This window comes from Oncorhynchus gorbuscha, linkage group LG16, assembly GCF_021184085.1.
Source record: "Oncorhynchus gorbuscha isolate QuinsamMale2020 ecotype Even-year linkage group LG16, OgorEven_v1.0, whole genome shotgun sequence".
Classification (NCBI taxonomy): domain Eukaryota; kingdom Metazoa; phylum Chordata; class Actinopteri; order Salmoniformes; family Salmonidae; genus Oncorhynchus; species Oncorhynchus gorbuscha.
In genome coordinates, this window is record NC_060188.1 from 13,192,700 (window position 1) to 13,201,147 (window position 8,448).

The 8,448-nt window shown below is 41.2% G+C and overlaps 1 long non-coding RNA gene across 2 annotated transcripts in view; it reads left to right on the top strand.

Annotated features, from left to right (window-relative positions):
- The window catches only part of LOC124000094, a 28,013-nt gene that overhangs the window by 17,767 nt on the left and 1,798 nt on the right, over positions 1-8,448 (top strand). For both annotated transcript variants that reach the window (XR_006832544.1, XR_006832543.1), the window contains 2 exons: positions 2,171-2,461; positions 3,248-3,674. This is a non-coding gene — a long non-coding RNA (uncharacterized LOC124000094). The remainder of the gene's footprint in view (positions 1-2,170; positions 2,462-3,247; positions 3,675-8,448) is intronic.

An 8,448-nucleotide genomic window follows, 5' to 3' on the forward strand; every position in this document is an offset into this window, starting at 1 on the left:
ACCATCTCATTCTCTCTCACAGACACATCCATACACATTCTCTTTCTCATACCATCTCATTCTCTCTCACAGACACATCCATACACATTCTCTTTCTCATACCATCTCATTCTCTCTCACAGACACATCCATACACATTCTCTTTCTCATACCATCTCATTCTCTCTCACAGACACATCCATACACATTCTCTTTCTCATACCATCTCATTCTCTCTCATAGACACATCCATACACATTCTCTTTCTCATACCATCTCATTCTCTTTCACAGACACATCCATACACATTCTCTTTCTCATACCATCTCATTCTCTTTCAAAGACACATCCATACACATTCCCTTTCTCATACCATCTCATTCTCTCTCACAGACACATCCATACACATTCTCTTTCTCATACCATCTCATTCTCTTTCACAGACACATCCATACACATTCCCTTTCTCATACCATCTCATTCTCTCTCACAGACACATCCATACACATTCTCTTTCTCATACCATCTCATTCTCTTTCACAGACACATCCATACACATTCCCTTTCTCATACCATCTCATTCTCTCTCACAGACACATCCATACACATTCTCTTTCTCATACCATCTCATTCTCTTTCACAGACACATCCATACACATTCTCTTTCTCATACCATCTCATTCTCTTCACAGACACATCCATACACATTCCCTTTCTCATACCATCTCATTCTCTTTCACAGACACATCCATACACATTCCCTTTCTCATACCATCTCATTCTCTCTCACAGACACATCCATACACATTCCCTTTCTCATACCATCTCATTCTTTCTCACAGACACATCCATACACATTCTCTTTCTCATACCATCTCATTCTCTTTCAAAGACACATCCATACACATTCCCTTTCTCATACCATCTCATTCTCTCTCACAGACACATCCATACACATTCCCTTTCTCATACCATCTCATTCTCTCTCACAGACACATCCATACACATTCTCTTTCTCATACCATCTCATTCTCTCTCACAGACACATCCATACACATTCTCTCATCTCCCCTCTCTTTTCCTGCCTCCCCCTAATGTTCTTGCTGCCATTTGAGAGGACCAGTTTGGTGCCAGACAGCCATTCCTCAGATTGAGATATGCTGGGTTTTAAAGTCACACTCAGAAAGATTTACTATCTCAGTCTGGATGGAGGGGAGTGGAGCGAGGATACAGACTGGGGTGTTGGGTTGGGGGTAGCGTTTTAATACGCTAATCTCAGACTCATTTTTTACAATGGAGCGAGCTGAGACGGACAGATAAATGGACCTGGTTGAGTCTGAGTTTCCTTTCTGAACCTGTTCCAGACGAATTGACGGACCTAATGTGCCTATCAGAAGTTTTCAGATAGAGAGAAAGGGTGTGATTGAGAGAGAGGGAGAGAGAGAAGGAGAAATGGCACCAACATGTCCTGTCCTGAGTCTTGTCCTGATTGAAATGTGTCTCTTCTTAATGCTGTGCTGGATTGATGGATTGATGGCCAGGGAGATAGATGGACATATAAACAACACTTTGCTAGGGAGGTTGTCAGTCACTGCACAAAGACTGATGCTGACATTTCACAGAACCAGACTCATCAAATGATAAATAGATGTTCCTTTGGCCGAACCGGGTTCTCATTGGACAAGTGGGCCTACCTCTCACTGATACGACGTCTCATTGGACGTTCTGGCAGCAGACACCTCACTGATGAGAAATCTTATTACAGTATGCCAGCTATTACCGTGAATGTAGACATTCATTCATGTATGTATTTTTAGACATATTTCTACCATATATCCCTGCAGACACACAGACCGTGAGAAAGGGAGAGAGCTATAGAGAAAGAGAAAGTTGGGGCATTGACCTGCTTTTTGGAGACAGAATGAGTTCAAAACAAAGGGAGAATGTTAAGGAGCTCTGGAAATAGAGTTCTCTGAGAAAAGGACAAAGAGGACACAACGTCTGTCTGTATGTGCACTGAAACACTAACAGTCCTGGGATTTTACATTCTGTGGTACTACTGAGAGCATCCAAACAACAAGAGACAAATTCAATGTAATACCCCTTGTGTAACCATTGTAATACAATCTCTATCACAATCTCTGTGGATTTTGTTCTTGACCTCATTCAGTGTGTTGTCATTGTCTTTCAGGTGATGTTGGAGCCATTTATAAGACATTCTATGAATCTAGGTTGGAGGAAAACCAGGAAAACTACTGCATTCCATTGAATCTGCTTGGAACTACATTACCCAGAGCTGAACCGTGCTCTAAATGCTGTTAGAGCTATCCCTATCTCTGTGACAGAAGAAGAAGAACACAAACTAGTATAAGGTTATGAATTTGTTGGAAGCATAACCAAGTGTTGTTCAGCTGTATCTTGGTGGAGACGACATTTCAAACACGACAGGGACTCCTAGGCTTTACAAACCACTCTAATACAGGTATGTTGACATAAAACAGAAATAAAAATGTACCATAAACCAGGTTTCCATCCAACCATTAAACACAGATGAATTACCTGACGTTAAAAAAAAGTCAAGGCTGATGGAAACAGGAAATGTCCGACAGACAATTTGTTAATTCGACATGTTGGGATCTTTTTGTGTCTGTAAAACTAGTTATCTGAGAAATGGTAACGGGAACGCCTTCATGCGCAAATATTGATATAATAACCATCATATCGAAAATAAACTTGGAGTCACACGATGACCTCCCACCACGACAGGGAAGAACAGGAAAGGTTTACAGGCAGATCATGAACTTCACATGGTGGTTAAGTGCACGTTGATCCTGCAAATTTTCAAGAAGATAAATATCGAGGGTAGGCTATTATTTTAATTCTGGGGATATGATGATCGGTGCTTGGCTGCCAATTAGTGAACAGTGAACTTGTCTAGAGAGCATGCGCCAAAACCTGATTGGCCAAGTATGCTATTTATCGCAACAGTTTTTGTGACAAAACCATCTGTACCCCATTTAATTGACATGTTTTATCCGGTACATGGGAACTTAACCTCAAAGTGATTTTTACCACGCACAGACGTTTATCCACAATGGGTTAGTTTGATGGAAACTCACCTCTGGTGGGAAAATGCATATATTGTTTTATGCAGATTTGAGAATATTTGCATGAAAATCTGTCACCAATTGGTATAATGATAACAGTACCTATTTATACATCGTCTTTCATCTTCTTTTTCCTAATATTTTCCGTTCATTCCTCTCAGGAAAAGACAAAGGGGTGGGTTTGGCTCACACATTTATGGGCGTGTCAGTCATGGAGGGTCTCTGCTAGACTCCGCCTAAGTAGACAGCACCTGACAGAGCCCCTCCCCTTATTCCTGGATTGGTCCAATCTCCCCCGGGCCCACCCATTTCTCCAGACCCTCCAAGGAACGTGGCCGGATCGAACCTCTTCTCACCCAGGTGCCGTCCGTTTGGTGAGGGCGGCGAGGGCTGTGCTGTGATTGGTTGACTGCGGGTGGGAGTGCAATGCGGATTGGAAGATGTCGGGGGACTGGGATGAAGACCACCTGTGTAAGAAGGCACTCACTCTGGTGGAGGAGTTGTGCTTACACTCCTCAGCGAAGGACAGCCATGAAGCCAGCTGCCGAGACTTTGTCTACATGATGAGGGGACAGCAGCACGAAACAGGTAACAACATAGTAACATACAGGAATCATTCACAAACACTAACATACACTAACATGCAGGAATCATTCACAAACACTAACATACAGTAACATACAGGAATCATTCACAAACACTAACATACACTAACATGCAGGAATCATTCACAAACACTAACATACACTAACATACAGGAATCATTCACATACACTAACATACAGTAACATACAGGAATCATTCACAAACACTAACATACAGTAACATACAGGAATCATTCACATACACTAACATACAGTAACATACAGGAATCATTAACAACAAACTAACATACAGTAACATACAGGAATCATTCACATACACTAACATACAGTAACATACAGGAATCATTAACAACACAGTAACATACAGTAACATACAGGAATCATTAGCAACACAGTAACATACAGGAATCATTAGCAACAAACTAACATACAGTAACATACAGGAATCATTAACAACACAGTAACATACAGTAACATACAGGAATCATTAACAACAAACTAACATACAGTAACATACAGGAATCATTCACATACACTAACATACAGTAACATACAGGAATCATTAACAACACAGTAACATACAGTAACATACAGGAATCATTAGCAACACAGTAACATACAGGAATCATTAGCAACAAACTAACATACAGTAACATACAGGAATCATTAACAACACAGTAACATACAGTAACATACAGGAATCATTAACAACACAGTAACATACAGGAATCATTAGCAACACAGTAACATACAGGAATCATTAGCAACACACTAACATACTGTAACATACAGGAATCATTAACAACACAGTAACATACAGTAACATACAGGAATCATTAACAACACACTAACATACAGTAATATATAATAATCATTAACAACACACTAACACACAGTAATATATAGTAATCATTAACAACACACTAACACACAGTAATATATAGTAATCATTAACAACACACTAACACACAGTAACATACAGGAATCATTAACAACACACTAACATACAGTAACATACGGGAATCATTAACAACACAGTAACATACAGTAACACACAGGAATCATTAACAACACAGTAACGCCTCCTGGGTGGCGCAGTGGTTAAGGGCGCTGTACTGCAGCGCGAGCTGTGCCACCAGAGACTCTGGGTTCGGGTTCTCGCCCAGGCTCTGTCGTAACCGGCCGCGATCGTGAGGTCCGTGGGGCGACTCACAATTGGCATACTGTCGTCCGGGGTAGGGAGGGTTTGGCCGGTAGGGATATCCTTGTCTCATCGTGCACCAGCGACTCCTGTGGCGGGCCGGGCGCAGTGCACGCTACCAAGGTTGCCAGGTGCACAGTGTTTCCTCTGACACATTGGTGCGGCTGGCTTCCGAGTTGGATGCGCGCTGTGTTAAGAAGCAGTGCGGCTTAGATAGGTTGTGTATCGGAGGACGCATGACTTTCAACCTTTGTCTCTCCCGAGCCCGTACGGGAGTTGTAGCGATGAGACAAGATAGTAGAGACGAGACAATTGGATACCACAAAATTAGGGAGAAAAAGGGGGTCAAATAAAAAAAATAAAAAAATAAAAACAGTAACATACAGGAATCATTAACAACACATACAGTACCACGCATGAATCATTAACAACACATACAGTACCACGCATGAATCATTAACAACACACTAACATACAGTAGCATACAGGAATCATTAACAACACACTAACATACAGTAACATACAGGAATCATTAACAACACAGTGACATACAGTAACATACAGGAATCATTAACAACACAGTGACATACAGTACCACGCATGAATCATTAACAACACACTAACATACAGTAACATACAGGAATCATTAACAACACAGTAACATACAGTAACATACAGGAATCATTAACAACACACTAACATACTGTAACATACAGGAATCATTAACAACACACTAACATACAATAACATACAGGAATCATTAACACACAGTAACATACAGTAACATACAGGAATCATTAACAACATAGTAACATACAGTAGCATACAGGAATCCTTAACAACACTCCAACATACAGTAACACACAGTAACATACAGGAATCATTAACACACAGTAACATACAGTAACATACAGGAATCATTAACAACATAGTAACATACAGTAACATACAGGAATCCTTAACAACACAGTAACATACAGTGAATCATTATAAACACTCCAACATACAGTAACATACAGGAATCGTTAACAACACACTAACATACAGTAACATACAGTAACATACAGGAATAATTAACAACACACTAACATACAGGAATCATTAACAACACACTAACATACAGTAAAATACCGGAATCATTAAAAACATAGTAACATACAGTGAATCATTATAAACACTCCAACATACAGTAACATACAGGAATCGTTAACAACACACTAACATACAGTAACATACAGTAACATACAGGAATAATTAACAACACACTAACATACAGGAATCATTAACAACACACTAACATACAGTAAAATACCGGAATCATTAAAAACATAGTAACATACAGTAACATACAGGAATCATTAACAACATAGTAACATACAGTAACATACAGGAATCATTAACAACACAGTACCCATACAGTAACATACAGGAATCATTATAAACACAGTAACATACAGGAATCATTATAAACACAGTAGCATACAGGAATCCTTAACACACAGTAACATACAGTAACATACAGGAATCATTAACAACACACTAACATACAGGAATCCTTAACAACACGCCAACATGCAGTAACATACATGAATCATTAACAACACAGTAACATACAGGAATCATTATAAACACAGTAGCATACAGGAATCCTTAACACACAGTAACATACAGTAACATACAGGAATCATTAACAACACACTAACATACAGGAATCCTTAACAACACTCCAACATGCAGTAACATACATGAATCATTAACAACACAGTAACATACAGTAACACACAGTAACATACAGGAATCATTAACACACAGTAATATACAGTAACATACAGGAATCATTAACAACACAGTAACATACAAGAATCATTAACAACACAGTGACATACAGAAACATACAAGAATCATTAACAACACAGTAACACACAGTAACATACAGTAACATACTTGAATCATTAACAACACAGTAACATACAGGAAGCATTAGTCATGTGTAGGACATGGAGGTGTTTCTGTCCAAGTGACATTAGCAAGACAAAATCCCAGGAAAAACTCCTGGCCGTAGTAATGTGTATTGTGGGATAGAGCAGAACATCCTGAAGAAGAGTTATTATCTGGGTTCTGATGCCAGGGTTGCCCTGAGGGGCTGGCTAGCACTCCCACAACAAATCAGGGCACCTCCGGAACACTTTGAAATATTCATGAGACATTTCCAAATTGATAACGAAGGTCCAGCCCTCTGTTTATAGGGCAAACCAAAGAGTCCAAGTGCAATCCCATCCTGGCTAATTGTAAATATGGAGCATCGTCCCAGATCCCTTTGAATGAATTCTACACAGCAGAGTGGATGAGTGGTGGCGCTAGCTAGCTGCAGTCCCAGCAGCATTCTGGTCCTGTGTGGATTCTCATGGAGAGGTTTTGGAGCAGTAGAAGTGGTAGAAATGTGCAGTAGTGGAGATTAGAGGGGATGCGTGTGGATCAGTGTGCTGTAGTGTAGATTAGGCTGGATCTGCTGCATGGAGCACCTAGAGATTTGTGTGACACAGTGCAGGATGTCATCATGCAGTGGGTTTGGTGGGAGGCGTTAGCGGCTAGCCTCTGGGTAATGACGTGATAAACCAAAGCAAGGGCCTCTGGGCAGTACAGGATCCGCCATCCGTCGCCTGTCTGTCAATCAATGGCTTGTGTAAGCAGGGTGGGTGGGAGCTGTTTGATGTTCTGCCTGAAAAACTCCCAATCGGATACATCACTTACTGATTGACAGCCAGGGTGTCAATCTGCCCCCCATGCTGGGTTTCTGTCTCAGAAGAACCACCCCCGCCTGCCTCCGCCAAGCTGCCCCCCTCACACACACACACACACACACACACACACACACACACACACACACACACACACACACACACACACACACACACACACACACACACACACACACACACACACACACACACACACACACACACACACACACACACACACACACACACACACACACACACACACACACACACACACACGTTAATGGTTAGGCTGTGTGGTTTAGGACTGACCTATGAGCACCTCCTGAAAGACTAAAGAATAAACAACGTTTTCCTGCTGACAGTCTCCCCCCACACACAGCCCTGTCTTATCTATGCTCCCTGAGTTGCCACACACACACACACAAACATTCACAAACACACGCATGTAGAGACACACACACACACTGTTATTCTCTCTCTCTAAATCCTCGTTGCCTTGTTTGTCCTCCATCTCTCTCCATCATTCATTCTCTCGTTCTTTCTCTCTCCATCATTATCTCTTTTTGTTTTCTTCTGTGGCGTGGCATGTTGGTAGATGTTGACTATATTAACCTGGCTGTATCCTTCTGAATGTGACCAGTCAGCCAATATGTCTGCTTCAACATGGTTACCAATCTGTCTCTATCTGGCCCACCCCTACAGCCTCTCTCCTCTCCTCTCCCCCCTCTCTTCTCTCAGAATCTCCCTCTCTCTCTCTTATCATGCTCTACACCTATTCCCTCTGTCCTTATTTCTTCTTCCCTTTTTCCTTTCTC